The sequence below is a fragment of the Protopterus annectens genome, chromosome 1.part1 (genome assembly GCF_019279795.1).
Source record: "Protopterus annectens isolate FY-2018-M chromosome 1.part1, PAN1.0, whole genome shotgun sequence".
Classification (NCBI taxonomy): Eukaryota; Metazoa; Chordata; order Ceratodontiformes; family Protopteridae; genus Protopterus; species Protopterus annectens.
Genome location: NC_056726.1, coordinates 999,128,854 through 999,147,224, shown reverse-complemented (window position 1 = coordinate 999,147,224; position 18,371 = coordinate 999,128,854).

Sequence of the window (18,371 nt, the reverse complement as noted above, 5' to 3'; positions counted from 1 at the left end):
AACCTGTTTTGGTTAACATTGCATGACTCAGTCATTATTTGCTGTATTCATAAGAATGTAATTGAAGTGCAACACACTATATTCATTCCCAGGACTGTGGGTGGCAAAATGTACTGTAAGCAAGGCATTTAACAGACTGAGCTAGAGTCAGTGCTACAGCATGTGTATTTGCAAGATATATGTGCACGTACACAGTCTGTGACACAGGATTTGCCTTAGCATGTGTTGTCTGAAGGGTATGAAGTGTGACACTCAAATGTCTGTAGTGATTTTCTAACCTCAATCTTTAATGATTTGCCACTACTTTACCAGTAACATATGTTGTTCTAAAAAGCAGGCCAAAACTAAGGGTTAAAACTTTGTACATTCTGCAGCAGTCTGTACAGTTGACAGATACACCTGCTATTCAAGGCAGCACATACATTTATTATTATTTATTTGGCTATGTACTGGTGTAGTGTCTGCATCACCATCCCAAGTACACTGCCAATTGTTCTATTATATGTACTTGCAGTGTATCTGTGGAAATCAAGATATGTTGGTGGAAACATCTATTTTAATTCAGAGCTGAGTGGCCTAGTGGGTTAATGCACTGTGCTATAGTCAACAGGGGTCCGGCTTCAAGATGTGGCAGGGGAGATTATTTTCCAGATGTGCCTCTTAGTTCCATGCAAACTCACTCTAAAAGTAAAAAAGAAAAGAAAAGGGGGTGATATGAAAGTGGTGAAATGTGAGCAAGCAGGGGGGAAAACATAATGAAAGGCAGGTAGGAATGTGAAGGAAAGGACTGTAGCTCTCTGTTTCTTGTACAGCAACAGCTGTGCATTTTTACAGATTTTGTACATGATCCTGGACCCTCAAACCCTAGAGTGAGGGGTGAGGACAACAGAAATGTGTTGCCAAGCCAATCAGACCTAATTCATTGTATCCAGTGGACACGTGTGAAATGGAGAGCTATGTATGGGACGATATTTGTTTGTAGGATAGGTGTCTATTTTTTTTTTTTTTTTTTTTAAGGAGAGAGTGGAATGCTGGGGAAGGGATGTAGGTACATATGCGGAAGTAAGTTGTGTAGGACAGGTTGCATTTGCAGACAGACAAGACATCATACAGGGGCAGTGTGTGACATAGGCAAAACTGCTCTACAAATTGTAGCATGCTACAGGCCACCCTCTCAAACTCAGGAACCCCACACAGCCTTCCTGAAGACACTGGAGGGTATAAATGTATCTCCAAACACCATCATATTGGGTGACTTCAACTACCCGAATATAGACTGGGAACATTACTCAAGCCCTAACTTTCTAGCCCAACGGTTCCTGGAGTTCATAAATTCAAATGCCATGGAACAGCTAGTTACTGTTCCCACGAGAGGAGAAAATATACTAGATCTCATTGTCACAAACATGGGGACAAAATGCTCCACACCGGAAGTATATCCCTCATTGGTGAGATCTGATCATAAACTAATCTCACTGGAAATCCACATCCGCCCCACCCCAAACAAAAAAGACCATAGTGAAGAACTTCTCTAAAGCAAACTTCACACTACTCAAGACTGGTGTGGTATCCTTCAAGGCCCCTGAGTCAGAGGAAACCACAACCCAAGCTGGAAGCCCTTACAAATGCCTTCTATGAACACCTCCAGGACTGCATGGATCAGGCAATCCCAAATAAAACCAAGACTCTTTCCACAAAGGGCAAACGTCCAGTCTGGTGGACCCCAGCCATTAACAAACTTTACAATAAGAGGAGAAAGCTATTACATGATAGAACAAAATCCATAAAAGGGAAGTCACCCTGATCATTATTAGTAAAAAATACGAGCACTCATAAAATCAACTAAGGCCAATTTTGAGAGAAAAATTGCCATGGATTCAAAGGACAATCATAAGGCCTTTTTCAGCTATGTTAGGAACCTGGGTGGAAACTCACAGATATGCTCAGAATTAGCCCAAAATGATACAAAAATCACTGAACCCACAGACATTGCCAACATACTGGCAGACAGGTTCAGTGCAAACTTCACGCCCCTCTCCCTAAAGGAGAGATAACTATCCCAGCCGAGTGTAGCCTCCCGGACATCTCAAATGCGCAGGTGAAAGCTGCTCTCTCTAAAGCTAAAAACACAGCATCAATGGGACCGGATGGTGTCCCCGGCTGTGTGCTACACGAGCTAAATGAGGAATTAAACCCGCACATAAGGCAGCTGTTTAATCTCAGCCTTACCACAGGATACGTGCCCAAGGAGTGGCGAACGGCAACTGTGGTCCCACTCCACAAAGGTGGCGCCTCTACGGACCCTGGTAATTACCCCATAAGCTTAACAAGTCTAGTCTGCAAAGCTATGGAGAGGATCATAATGGAGCTCATAAACAAAGATATAGGGGACTTGCAGACATTGGACCCGACCCAGTTTGGCTTTGTCAAGGGAAGATCATGCCTTTTGAACTTGGTCGACTTCTTCGAAATAGTCACCAAGGCCATTGATGAGGAAAGGCAGTCCATACAGCCTACCTTGACCTTGCAAAGGCTTTCACACAATACCCCACTCGGGTATTGTAGAAAAACTTACCAGCTTAAATGTAAACCCATATGTCACAAGATGGGTTGCAAACTGGCTTAAGGACAGAACCCACAGGGTTAGAGTTGCTGGCGCTGTGTCAGACTCCAAGCCGGTCACAAGTGGTGTCCCACAGGGCTCGGTCCTTGGCCCCTATTGTTTGGCATCTACTTCTCAGAAGTACAGGCCAACATGGGAGGACTTTGGCTGACAAAGTTTGCAGATGACTGCAAACTGGGCCATAGTGGAAAGTGCATCGGACACGGATATCCTTCAGAAGGGACTCACGGAAACAGATAGCTGGTGCCAGAGCCATGGCCTGAAGTTAAACGCCAAAAATGTATAGTCATACCCTTCGGGAAAAACAAGGTAACCCCAAGCTACCATATAGGTGGAAATCCACTAAGCACAGAAGAGGTTATCAGGGACCTGGGGACCCAGGTTGACAGTGGCCTTTCTTTGACACTCACATTGCTAAAGTGGTTAGAAAGACCTTCTACATTGCCCACCTGATCATGAAGGGATTCACATCCAGATCTAGTGAGGTCATTGTTCCCCTGTACTCTTCACTTATCAGACCAATGATCGAGTACAATGCCCCGTTCCGAATGTATCTCACCCGACATCTGCAGCAATTGGAGAGACGCCACAAGTTCCTCACCAAAAGGATAAAGGACTCCAAAATCTGTCATATGCTGCCAGATTGAAGAAACTCCAGCTCTATTCAGTCGCATACCGTCTGCTCAGAGGTGACATGTGCCTGACATACAAGGCCATGTCCAACCCGGAATTAATGGACATGCTCCACCTCAAAAAATCCAAATCCACCAAAACCACTAGAGCAAGCGACTTAAACCTTAACACGGATATAAATAGGACGTGCTGGAGGGATAGATTTATCACTCAGAGACTCCCTATGCTGTGGAATAAAATCCCGGTCCATGTGAGGCAGAGCACCTCGCTGACTCTGTTCAAGAGAAATCTAGACCTGTGGATGGGAGATCGTAGGTTTACCCCGGAATCATCTCTGGGTCACTGCTGGACAGAGGCACAACAAACTAATGGGCACAGTATTTTTTCATATAAGGGGTGGCGTAAGCCACAATAATTTGGGCTAGGCTTATAAATGCCTTAGGGCAGATAGCCTAGTATAAACCTATGAACCTATGAACCTATATGAGGGGGTAAATAACTTGGATTAGGAGGGCGTTGTGGAATTAGAGGTGCATGTGCTTCCAGACGGCAGCAGCATGACTGAGATCCCCACCCATGGGCAGTCAACACTGCTCCTTCACTGCCCCAAAGATGGCTGTGCTGAAGGCTGGGCACCGGGGCCCTCAGGCCCTACCATGTTTTCCAGTCTGACCTCAATCCGGTGAAGGCATTGTTCATAACTGTGATACACAATCCTGAGCACAACTGCCAGTAGTTGTTCCTGGGTGACAACCCACCCTCCGTACCCATCCCCTGAGGTGCTTCCACCCTAAGGTGGTGCAGGGCCAGCAGAGAAGGCACCACTGGCTTGTGTCCCAAACAAGCTGGTACCAGGTGCCACAGCTGGCTAAGGTAGGGTAGGTGGATCCACAGGAACTGGCTGACCCAGACGTGCTGCAGGTATGGAGGTAAAGAAATAAACTTAGGTAGGTGGGTTGTGAAAAAAACATTAATAGTAATACCAGCGTGAAATAATGTTTGAAATAACCCCATTACAATTAAGTGCATATTATGTGAAACACAACAATAAACAACAGAACAGTCATTATATTAACAGCATGCCAGTAACAGTTACAACATAAGGCCAACAGAATAGGTAATTCAACAATATATGTTAATATGCAACCATAGTCATACATAACAGTAATAAAACACATGCCCAAAATAAAGTTATGGAACAACATATGTTAACAGTAAACCATAACCAATATATAACAATAATAAATATATGAAGATAAGAGGTAGGAAGAGAGAAAGAAATACAGTCCATTAATACCATCATGGCCTATATGGTTGACAACAGTAATGCTAGCATCTCTGCAGGTCTGCCCTTTCTTTATGTGTAAATGTGCCTTATAGCTGCTCTAGCACATACATAGCTCTCAAGCTATCCACATGGAACACTATGGGCCAAGCATTAACATCTGCAGGTACACAATTACAAAGAACATTTGCATATCAAGTGGACCTATATAACTACCAAGGAGTATTGTGGGCATATGTGCTTTTGATTTGATATTGACATATACTCATGTCGATGATATATCTGTGACAGAGGGAATACACAACAGTAATTACATTCAATGATAGCCTGACACTTTGACATGCATGTCTACAGTACAGAGAATACACACCTATAATGTCTTGCTTGGCAGGTATGGGGATTGTATGGTATCTAATTGCACTGACTGCAGACATATGCATCCCATGTAGCAATTGATTGCATCAACCTTTACAGGACACTCCAGGAATACAGCCATACCTAGTGTACACATTTTATGTTTTTTATTTTACCATGATTGAACCTGTGTCCTTTATTGTGCGGATAACTAGCAAATTCGTGATGAATGATTTTAACAGTCTGTGACATCTGAACAAACATTTATTTACACATACTATGAACTATCTCACCAATTTGCCAGTGTCTCTGTGGAGAGAATGCCATCTGTTATTACACATTTGACTTGCTTTATTTATTATAGTTTGTTATTATTGAACCTGTGTCCTTTATTGGTTGGATAAATAGCACATTCATGATTAATGATTTTTAACAGTTTGTGACATCTGAAAAAACATTTACACATACTATGGGAACCTCACCCATTTACAGTAGTCCCTGTGGAGACTCTGTCATCATAACATATCAGAGTCAGTAATAGTTATTAGTACATGGAACTGGATTTGAACCCTGGTCTGTGTGTAGCAAAATGTACTTCATACACAGAATTTAACAAACTGAGCTAGTGAGTCACTGCTGATGTCAAACTGATCGATTTTGCCCTAGAGCTAACCTGGAAACAAAATACGACCTGGTACTATTACTACAGGGTTCTAATACAATGCAGTGACAGTTGGACTCAGGTGCATGGAATGCAATCATGGCAGAGTGACTAGGTCACATATCCATTACTAAATAAAGTGCAGACGTACACAATATATTGTTACTCAGTTGAAATATCAGCTCTAATTCCACAAGCATTACACAACAGTTTATTAAAAATACCTTCATGCATTTCCTGGTATAGTTCTGAGTTTTTATTGACCAATAGTTAATGTAATGTAGGTGTTGCAATACATCTGCAATTTCACAATTGTTGTGATAGAAACTTTACTTCATTTACTTAATCAGGGGTAATGCTTTACTCTTTCCTGCTTATTGCAGTATATTTGGCAGTAGTCACTTATTGCAGTCCAGGTCTATGACCACATTCATTACAATACAATCAAAACTGTTTATATGCCTAATGGCAGTTAATGCTCTACTCCTTCTTGCTTATATGACTATACATTGGAAGATATATCCATACTCACCATACTCACAGTGCAACTTGGCCAGGCACCCTGCATGCACCTCGACATTGCAAGCTCTCACCTCTCCAGCTGTTGAGAAAAAAACACTCCATTGTGCATACTAGTTTAATTCAATGTTAAATATTGTTGAAACACAGGTAAACATACTTACATGCTGGTGGAACATTGCCCTCCTGGAATTCTTGAACCCAGGTGTCCAAAAGAACCCCCTTCCTTCTTTTCAGGTCATTGTGGTGGTGACAACACTGCTCACCTCTGCAGGGAATACCACTTGCACTGGTGAGATCCTTTGCCAGCCAGACCCAGGCCTTCACTTTGTACTCCAAGCCCCGGTAAACACCCTGCATGAGCTGGTCTTCATGATTTTTGACTAGTCTGACCATGACCCTGGACTCCTGAATGCTCCACCACTGCACCCAAAAGCTCATACCCTCTCCAATACCTGCCATAGTATCCTCACAGGTTGAAGTCAAATGGATTCTGCAGTATTCTCACCTATTGCACTTAATATATCCTGTTTTCCAGCACTTTAACACCATTGGGCAATTTTTAGAAATGTGGCATCTCGTTTACCACCATGCAAATCTGCTGAACTCAGCTGAGCAGTGCTTAAACTGGCAATGCTTAGGAGTGCTGGGCACTGCTTAGCAGTGCACAATCCAGCTAAATGGAGCTAAGCAGTGCTAAACAGTGCTAAAACAGATCTTGTTTAAGTGGTGCTTGGCATGACTTAACAAGGCTTAGTGGAGCTTACCTGAGCACAGCACATCAGGATTTAAAAATAATCGGCATAATTCATATTTGGAAAATATGTAGTTCATGATGTTCCGTGTACTCAAACCCTGCACCTACAGCTGTCACTCTAACCACTTGGCTACATGAATGTGTAGAATGATGCTATACTTTTACATACATCTCTCACCTACATTTAAGCACTTCTGAGCACCATGCCACAGTATGCAAACCCACTCAGCTATGCTTAAACTTGACCTTTGCATTCATAATTAAATGTATCCAGTTTCTATTTTTAGATGTCTGGCACATGTCAATTGCTGCCTGCTGCTCCACACCTCATAAACATAAAAGAAAACAAAATATTTAATACATATGCAAACATTGATATACTGCACTTTGACAGTGTAGGGGGTAGGTTATTCATCTCCAGACACAGTAACACACTCCCTATACTGATTCAATAACCGTATTACATGGCTGTCCCTCAGTAACATGCCTTCATTAATATGCATGGCGCACTACCGAAGGGGTACCATGTACACAGCCACTGTACCTCACGTGTAGGCTGTACAATATGCTACATGGATTTTATTAAATCTGGCAAGTAATGTTCATATATTCTCCGTTTTAGGGCTCTTTCAGTTTTACCCACATAGAAGACCCTACATAATACACAAGTTGGCAAATATATCACCCCTTTATTGTCACAGTTACTGTATTCTTTAGCCTGTATAATTTTGTCTCTCGTGGAAATATATATATTATTTGTGTTACTAATATAATGCATTGTATGCACTTACCACACTTGTAAGTGCCTACCTTACCCTTTCCTTGGTCATTTTTTTCATACTCTCCAATATATTCTTAATGTTTGAACTTATTTTAGAAATAAATTGAATTGGTCCCTTTAATAACTTATCTGCATCTGAAAAACTTCTGAGTAGGTATTAATAGTGCTTTTTATAACATTCACATCTCTATTGTAATTCCTTATAAAAGCACTTTTATATTCTAACATATCTTCTTTATGATTTTCTAACCTACAATTTCCAATATTATTAGTCTCCCTTATTATTACATCATCTTTCCCTAATAAAGGGGTGAAGTTATAATTTCTGGCTTCTTTAACTTCATTAATGACCTCATCTATTAATTTTTCTGGATAATTTCTATCCAGAAACATAGGCTTTAATATTTCATACTCCTTAAGAAAATCCCCTTCTTCAGAGGTCATCCTAGAGGGCATTATAAATTGAGCAAGAGGAACATATCCTTGTTTGTGCCATAACAGATATTCACGTATGCTCACACACCTAGCACAACAGTCCATTTTAGTTTGTGCCATAGCAGGAATTCATCCACCCTCCTTCCAAAAAAAAAAAAAAAAATCAAAATAACAGGCTAAGGGACAATTGTGCTAACCAAACAACAGCGTAATGTTAAAAGGGATATCAAAGGACCTATCTATGAAACATGTCTACATAGTTATCACACAGCATTATTGCTTCGGCCTACTCTACATTCTCTGTACCTCTCAAATGGCTGGAATACAAGGCCATGACATGAGTACAGTCCTAACAAATGCTTGCTGATTTACTTCACATTATTCCTAAGTACATCCCAACATATGCATTATTTAGGTAACAAAATTGGTACAACCTGATGGCGTGCACTACTCCTCTGTCAAAATACACTGGTCCAAAAGAAATGTGTAACTGAGTTTGACTTATAAAATAGCTCTCATCCACACTAGTTTGCCTAGCTACACATTTACCATTTTATAATGGTGTACTTTTTTTCTTCTTTTTCTTTTGGCTGCTCCCATACAGGGGTCACCAAAGCAGATCATCTGTTTCCATTTCTTCCTGTCCTCTGCATTTTGCTCTGTCAAATCAGCCACCAGCATGTCCTGTCTCACCACATCCATAAACCTTATCTTAGGTCTTCTTCTTTTCGTTACCTGGCAGCTCCATCCTTAGCATCCTTCTCCTAATATACCCAACATCCCTCCTCAGCATGTCCAAATCAACAGAATCTCGCCTCTGGCTTTGTCTCCAAACTGTCCAACCTGAGATGACCCTCTAATATACTAATTTCTAATCCTGTCCATCCTCATCACACCCAATGCAACTCTTAACATTTTTAACTCTGCCACCTCCAGCTCTGACTCCTGTCTTTTTGTCAGTGCCACAGTCTCCAACCCATATAACATAGCTGGTCTCAGTACCATATTGTAGACCTTCTCTTTCACTTTTACTGGTACCCGTCTGCCACAAATCACTCCTGACAATCTTCTCCACCAATTTCACTCTGCCTGAACTCTTTTCTTCACCTCTCTTCCACACTCACCATTACTCTGAATTGTTGAGCCCAAGTATTTAAACTTATCCACCTTTGCCAGCTCTACTCCCTGCATACTCACCATTCATCTGTCCTCCCTTTCATTCACATACATATATTCTTAGTCCTGCTGACCTTCATTGCTCTCCTTTCTAGAGCATATTTCCACCTCTACAGGGTCTCCTCAACCTGTTCCCTACTCTCACAACAAATCACAATGGCATCCACAAACATCATAGTCCAAGGGGATGCCTGTGTGATGTCATCTGTCAACCTGTCCATCACCACTGCAAATAAGAAAGGGCACAGAACTAATCCTTGATGTGATTCATCCTCCACCTGGAACACATCCATCACTCCTACCGCACATTTCACCACTGCCACACTGCCCTCGTACATATCCTGTACCACTCTTACATACTTTTCTGCACTTCCGACTTCCTCATACAATACCACAACTCCTCTCTATGCAACCTGTCATATGCTTTCACCAAGTCCACAAAGACACAATGCAACTCCTTCTGACCTTTTCTATACTTCTCCATAAACACCCTCAGGGAAAACATTACATCTGTAGTGCTCTTTCCTGGCATGAAACCATACCGCTGCTCACTAATCATTGCCTCCCTTCTTAACATGGCTTCCACTACTCTTTCCCCTAACTTCATACTTTGGCTGATCAATTTACTTACTACAGCTCTGCATATCACCCTTATTCTTAAAAATCAGTACCAATACACTTCTTCTCCACTCCTCAAGCATCCTCTCACTTTTCAAGATTTTGTTAAACATTGTGGTTAAATACCCCACTGCCACCTTTCCTAAACACCTGCATGCTTCCACAGGTATGTCAACTGGACCAATAGTTTTTCCATTCTTCATCCTCTTCATAGCTTTCCTTACTTCCACCTTGCTAATCGGTTGCACTTCCTAATTCACTATCCCCACATCATCCAACCTTCTATCTCTCATTCTCTTCATTCATCAGCCCCTCAAAGTACTCTTTCCACCTGCTCAACAGACTCTCCTCACTTGTGAGTACATTTCCCTCATTATCCTTTATCACCCTTACCTGCTGCACATCTTTCCCAGCTTAGTCCCTCTGTCTAGACAATTGGTAAACCTCCTTTTCTCCCTCCTTGGTGTCCAACCTTTCATACAACTCATCATACGCCTTACCCTTAGCCTTTCTTACCTTTCTCTTCACCATATGCTTCATCTCCTTATACTCCTGTCTACTTTCTTCATCTCTCTGACAATCCCACTTTTTCTTCGACAACCTCTTCCATGGTATACTCTCCTGTGTTTCCTCATTCCACCACCAGGTCTCCTTGTCCTTTTTTATCTGTCCAGATGTCACACCAAGCACCTTTCTAACTGTCTCCATTACTACCTCTGCTGTGGTTGCCCAGCTATCTGATAATTCTTCACTGCCACCCAGTGCCTGTCTTAACTCTTTCCTGAACTTCACCTTACAGTTATCCTTTTTCAACTTCCACCATTTGATCCTTGGTACCGCCCTCACTCATCTCCTCTTCTTCTTGATTACCAACATCATCCTACAGGCCACCATCCTATGCTGCCTAGCTGCACTTTCCCTTGTCACCAGTTTGCAGTTTGCAATCTCCATCAGACTGGCCCTCATGCATAGGATATAGTTCACTTGTGTGCATCTTTCTCCACTCTTGTATGTCACCCTATGCTCCTCCCTCTTCTTAAAATATGTACTCACCACAGCCATGTCCATCCTTTTTTGTAAAATCCACTACCATCTGACCTTCTGCATCCCTCTCCTTAACACCATACCTACCCATCACCTCCTCATCCCCTCTGTTTCCTTCACCAACATGCCTGTTGAAATCTGCTCCAATCACCTCTGTTTCTCCCTAGGGTACACCCTCCAGCACATTATCCAACTTGGTCCAAAATTTTTCTTTCTCACCCATTACGCACCCAACTTTTTATAATGTGTACATTAGTAATTAATTACATCTGGCCTAGTCTGTGCTTCAAAGATGCTAACTGCAGGATACACTGCTGAACTGCATGCTAATCAACCAATACCGTGGAGCTACTCAACAAGATATAAGGCATCAATGTAGACTCCATGCTCTTTTTTATATATGGAGTGAGAAAATAGCGGAGTATAGATATAACATAAGCACAGACTGCTCATAGCAGCTGCATTTTACATACAGTTTTGTGTGCTACAGGTTAAAGCCAATACTGATGCTGCTGCCAATAGCCACAGACAGAGAGGTTGAAGACTTTGCAGGCTGATGACACAGTAGAAGAACTGTGGGACCTCTGGCAGCCTTGTGTCAAGTACAGAGCCAAACACAGGGAACCCATCCCAATGGAAATTAAGGTATGTGTTGAAGTTAGTATCTTAGCCACAGGTACCCTTAGCAGACTACCAGGGGACATGCTTGGTGTGTCATAGGCATCAGCATCCAAGATCTTCAAAACATTCCTGCATGCTACGCTACAACATAGCAGAGAGCACATATATTTTAACATAAATGCTGAGGACAGGGTAACACGTATGATGCAATTATATCTCACTTCCTCCAGTAATTTGTGCCATACATCAAAGTCATGTACACATAAGAACAACACCTGTGGAACAGTGTAGGGTCAGGAACAACTGCCACGTCATGTGTAATGTCATGCATAGGTTTATAAGTTGGTACTAGGCTATCAGCCTTAGGGCCTATACAAGCCTAGCCATAACAATTCCCTGGCTATTTCTTCACAAATGACAAATGGCAAATCATCACTGAGGTCTCTCACCACAGGTTGTGTGCTTAGGGGGTTGCCACTAATGTAGTAATCAGTAGGGGCTGTGCTTTTGCTGAATGGTATGATAATACATTTTTTTTGCATTTAACTTAAGGCTATGACTTTGGCACCAGTCATGTGTTATTGTGAGGCTCTCTTGAAGTATGTTGACATCATTTGGGGAGTCAATGACAGTACCCAACTTACAGCCGTCTGCAAACTTGTCAGCCACAGGCCTTTTGTCTTTGCCTGGACCTCTGAGAAGTAGATGGCAAACAATAGGGGTCCTAGGACAGATCCCTGGGGGACACCACTAGTGACATAGGTTTAGGTTCATAGATTAGTACTAAGCTAACTGCCCTTGTGAGCCATTTTAAGCCTAGCCAATTATCCCTTGTGAGACTCAAACCCTGCACCTTGTGCTTACAAGGCAAACACCTTAACCATTAGACCACCCTCCCAACCCAGGTCTGCTATCGGAGGTAGTGGCCACATCTCCCAACTGCACTAGATGTGTGCTATGGGAGATATCTCCAAGGCTCACTTAGGCGTGGATGCATGCTATGCACTGGAGTCTTGGCTGGTGAAACCCATCAGAGATGCGCGTGCATGCACACACACACACACACACACACACACACACACACACGCACACACGCACACACACACACACAGATACACACACACACACGCACACACGCACACACACACACACACACACACACACACACACACACACACACACACACACACACACACACACACACACACACACACACACACACACACACACACACACACACCTTAATGTGAAACACAGTCCAACCTGTAATGTCACAGAGCATGTTTTTCAGTCACTGCACTCACAGTGCCAGTACCTACATACCTCTGGCCAAGGGCACCATTACAATCCACTGACATTTCTCTCACTGCTGATAGTATGTACTATGCTACCCACATTAATATAGTGGAAACACCTGAGGCAGGATCATCAAGGGGATGGGGAACACATCTAACCGACAATGCCAAGGTCATCACAGCCACAGGCCAATGATGCATCAGAGGAGGAACCAGCAGCAGGTGTGGTCAAAGACAAACATAGTCATGCTCAGTAAGTCACTGCACTGGTTATACGACAAGCCATAGCACACTGACTCAATACCTAGGAGGCTACAAACATCCTCTGACATCACTATCCATTTCTACTAGGGATACAGTAGGAATAACAGTTCTAAACCATAACTAAATCATGCAACAGGCAAGATGCAAGACATGTAGAGTAACCAGATCAACACAGTCATGTTAGTGCCATAGCAGGCACACATCTTTGCTCCCCCATCCCCAAAAGAACAGTCAGTGCTTGTTTGTGACATCTAACCTGTCTTCCCTTAGTTGCAACCACATATATTATTCCCAGTTAATATCTTTTGACATTGTAAATGCAATGATATAGAACAGTGTAAACACTGTATGTCCTAGAGTACTGGACAGATAACTGTTGAATAACAAAGAAACACAGACATGTCAAATACTGCTGTATATTTGCAAGCAAACATCATAACGATGTGTGTAATCAGTATGTGCAGTATTTTAGAAGTGAAACATTTCACTACATGTACGGGTAATGTGTAATATTTTATTACAGCTGTACATTATTTTCAATTTGATTGTGTGCTGGATGACTGCTGATGCTTGATACAAAGGTGCATGCTTGAAAGACAGGGTTAATTCACCTATCTTGTATTTGGCATGTGCATTAGGTGGTATATTGGACTGTAGATCTATGAAAGTGTATTTCCTGTGTAGTAACATATTGTACTAGTGTATGTGATACATTGATTTCATTTTCTGCCTACTATCAATTGTTTTTATGCAATATTTGGAGCCACTGTTTGCATGTTGCTGTGCTTAGCACAAACAGTGTCAGCTATGAGCAGCTGGTTTACATGCACAGCAGCAGTGCACAAACTGTAGAAATCGACCACCCAGGTAGCAGATGGGACCCGGAAGTCTAAAAATAGACCTGGGATGCATTCTGTTAATGTCAGTCTGCATTGACAAACCCGCTAAGCTCCAGTGAGAACCTCAAAATAAATATTAATATAGTAAATTTAACACAGAAGGATGGCACAGTGGTAGCATTGTCACCTCACAACAAGAGGTTCTCTGGTTCAATTCTTGGCTGGAGTGCTTTCTTTGCAAAGTCTGCATGCCCTCCCTATGTTTGTGAGGGTTTTTTCTGGGTACTCCGGCTTCTTCACACATTACAAAGACATGTGTCTAGAATGTTTCTCCCTGGGCCTCTGCCAAAAATTGGCTTCATTCTAAGTCATTCTTTCCCAGTAAATAAATAAAATAAATTTTTTATGTAACATGTCCTTTGGCTGCAGATGTTAAATATTGGCCTGAAGTTCACATGGTCCTGGGTTCTTATGCAAGGATTGCAACTTGTAACCCTATAAACCCTGAGAACACTGCTGCCTGTGCAGAACTGTTCATGGATACCTGGTACAAGCCTGTTAATAGCTCCGTAGAGGCAGCTGTACCTACCAGGAATAATAGAACTAACTTAAAAAACAAGCCACATTTATGGAATCACAAAATCAATAGGCTGTATAACACAATGAAGAAAATCATGGAAAAAATTAGGAGGTGCAGCATCCAGCAGGATAAAAGCACTCTCATCAAACTAAACAATCATTTCAGAGGACAAATAAAGTTTACCAAAGCCAAACTTGAGGTGAATTTGACTTCCCAGGCCAAGGACAACCACAAGGCTATCGTTACCTATGTCTGCAACATCAAAGGCAATACACAATTGTGTGCATATCTCACTGTAAATGGAGCCACCTATACTGAGCAAGAAGATTTAGCAAACCTAGTGGCCAATAAATCCAACTCCAACTTTACCACTCTCATCCTTCCCTCAGGAAATACCATCAAATATAACTTCCCCTGCTTTCACTAGGGAACAGATCCTTAACCCAGTCACTCCAATGAAGTTTAGGAAGTTTGCACTGTGACTTCCAATGAACAGAGCCTAAGCCTTTTGATAGAATCAAATTATGTCCTCACATTTCAAACAAATGTTCATATGTCTTGAACCATAGTGGTTATGAAAGAAGTATAAGTCACAAACTCTTCAGCACAAACTATTTTTATAGTAGGAGTATTATTTAGGTTCTAGGTATTAAATGGAATTTTCTAAGTCGCAGTAAAAACAGTAAGTATTACATTTACAACATTTTGTAAACAATATACAAAATCTCAGCAACCATTCCACTGACACACTTACTGTCAGCTGCATTTTATTCATCTAGCTGAGAGCTTTCATATGAGACTAAGGAGCTCTGTCTGTGTTACTTGGTTGTTCAGATATTTAGAAAATGTGAAAATTATATCTATATAAATTAATATCATAAAAACAACAGTTAATATCTCTTTACCTGCACCAGACAGAGGTCAAATATTAACGTAGTTGAGTTTGCCATTATGTAAGCTTTCAGAAGAAATCTTAAAAATCTTGTTCATAGCATGGTTTTGGAATTACTGATGCAAATATGAATGAGCAATATTTGATGCCTAGAGGTATCAGTAGGAGTTAACTGCATGCAGATGCACCTGGAGGCATTACTCGGATGTAATAGGTTCATAGGTTCATAGGTAGGTACTAGGATATCTGCCCAAAGGTATTTATAAGCCTAGTTGGAAAGTGTTGGCTTTTGCAGCCCCCTTAGATTAGTTCCCTATGCCTCTGTCCAGTAGAGCCATTGAAGTGATCCCCGGAGTATACTTTCTGTTTCCCATCCACTCATCAAGGTTTCTCTTGAAGAGGGTTAGCAAGGAGCTCTGCCTAATGTAGATTAGAATCCTGTTCCAGAGCATGGGAAGTCTCTGGGACAAGAATCTATCCCTTCAGCATGTCCTATTTATTGTTGTGGTGAGGTTTAGATCCCTAGAGCATGTGGTTTTCTTTAGGTGTAGCATGCCCATCAATTCTGGGTTGGACATGGCCTTGTATGTCAGGCAGAGATCATCTCTGAGTAGGCCGTACGCAACTGAGTACAGATGGAGTTTCTTCAGTCGAGCAACATAGGGCATCTCTTTGAGGCCAGTGATTCTCTTGGTGAGGTACTTCTGAGGTATTTCCAGCTGTTGCAGGTGTCTTGTAAGATAAATCCCAAATGGGGCATTGTACTCTATGATGGGTCTGATGAGTGATATGTAGAGGGGCACAATGACCTCCTTTGATCTGGATACAAACCTTTTTGTGATCACGTGGGCCACATAATAGGATTTTCTAACCACTTTGGCAATGTGATTGTCAAAGGAGAGTTTACTATCTACTTGGGTCCACAGATCCCTTATTATGTCTTCTGTATTAAGGGGGCTACCACCTATGTGGTAGTTTGTGGGTACTATGTTTTTTTCCAAAGGGAATGACTATGCACTTTTTGGCATTTAGCTTGAGGCCATGGTTTTGACAACAAGTATCTGTCTCAGTGAGACCCTTTTGGAGGATGTGTGTGTCAGCCGGAGAGTCAATTATAACCCCTAGTTTGCAGTCATCTGTGAACTTGGTTAGCCATAGTCCTCCTGTGCTTGCCTGTATCTCTGAGAAGTATATGTGAACAGGAGGGGTCCTAGGACTGAGCCCTGGGGAATGCCACTTGTAACTGGTTTAGAGTCTTACCATGTGGGTTCTGCCCATGAGCCAGTTGGCAACCCATCTCGTGACATAGTGGTTTATGTTCAGGCTGGTGAGCTTGTCTATAATACCTGAATGGGGAATGGTGTTGAAGGCCTTTTCTAGGTCTAGGTAGACTGAGTGGACCACTTTTCCCTCATCTATAGCCTTGGTAACTGTCTCAAAAAAGTCCACTAGGTTTAGGAGGCATGATGTGCCCTTAACAAAGCCGAACTGGGTAGGGTCCAGTGTTTGGAGATTCCCAGTGTATCTGTTAATGAGATCCATGATGATGCACTCCATAGCCTTGCAGACCAAGCTAGTCAGGCTTATTAGGCAATAGTTCATGGCGTCTGTTGTGGCTCAACCTTTGTGGAGCGGAATAACCATTGCTGTGCGCCACTCTATGGGCACGTAGCCTGTGGAGAGGCTGAGTTTGAACAGTGTGTTTAGGTGAGGGGTTAGTTCATCTTTGAGCTCATGTAGGACACAGACTGGGACACCGTCTGTTCCCATTGATGCTGTGTTTTTGGCTTTGGAGAGGGCTGTTTTAACCTGAGTGTCTGTGATTTCAGGGGAACTACATTCTTCGGGTATGGTTATGGGCTCTTTTGGGGTGAGCGGGTGAAGTTTGCACTGAACCTGTCTGCCAGGATGTTGGTGATATCAGTCGGCTTAGTGTATTTTGTGCCATTCTGCACTAACTCTGAGTAGATCTGAGAACTGCCACTTAGATTCTTGACATAGCTAAAGAATGCCTTGTGGTTATTTTGGGAGTCCTTGACAATTTTTCATTCAAAGCTAACCTTGGATGATTTTATGAGGGATAATAGTTTCTTGCTGATACTGATCAGGGATGTCTTCCCTTCTTGGGATTTTACTCTTTTCTGTACTAGTTTCCTCCTTCTATTGAATAGCTTGTTTATGGCAGGGGTCCACCAGACTGGTTTCCTTTTCTTGGAGGAGTGAGTCTTGATTATGCTTGGGATAGCACGATCCATGCATTCTTGTAGGTGCCCGCAGAGTTCATTTGTAAGGATTTTGCAGCTTGGACAGCATTATCTTTTAGCATGGGGGCTTTGAAACTTTCCACCTCGGTCTTAAATAACATGAAGTTTGCTTTTGAAAAGTTTTTCACTGTGGTTTCTTTGACCAGGGGTGGGGGTAGAATGTGGATATCCAGACTGAATAGTTTATGGTTAGATCTTACCAGCAAGGGGTTGACCTCCAATGTGGAGCACAGATCGCCCATGTTGATGATGACCAGGTCCAATATGTTGTTACCTCTGGTGGGGGTGTTGACCAGTTGATCCAGGGCATTAGAGTTTATAAATTCTAGGAAATGTTGGGCAAGGGAGTTAGTAGTTGAGTAGTTCTCCCAGTTAATGTTTTGGTAATTGAAATCACCCAATATCAGGGTGTTTGGTAGGACCTTTATGTTTCCCAGTGTTTCCAGAAATGTGTAATGTGTGTCCTGGGACATGGTGGGTGATCTGTAGCAAGCTACATGCTGTGTGACTAACCTGGAGGCGTGGGTAAACTTGATGTTTATGGATATGCCCCCATCTTTTGTATTTCAGTCCAGGTTTTGTGGCTGAAATGTATGGTATCATAATCAGTTAATGTTGTTTCTAAGGCCAAGAACACTGCATCAATGGGCCCAGACAATATTCCAGAATGCCGTCTAAATAGCATGAAACATGATCTATCAGGGCCTCTGAAATTGCTATTTAACCACAC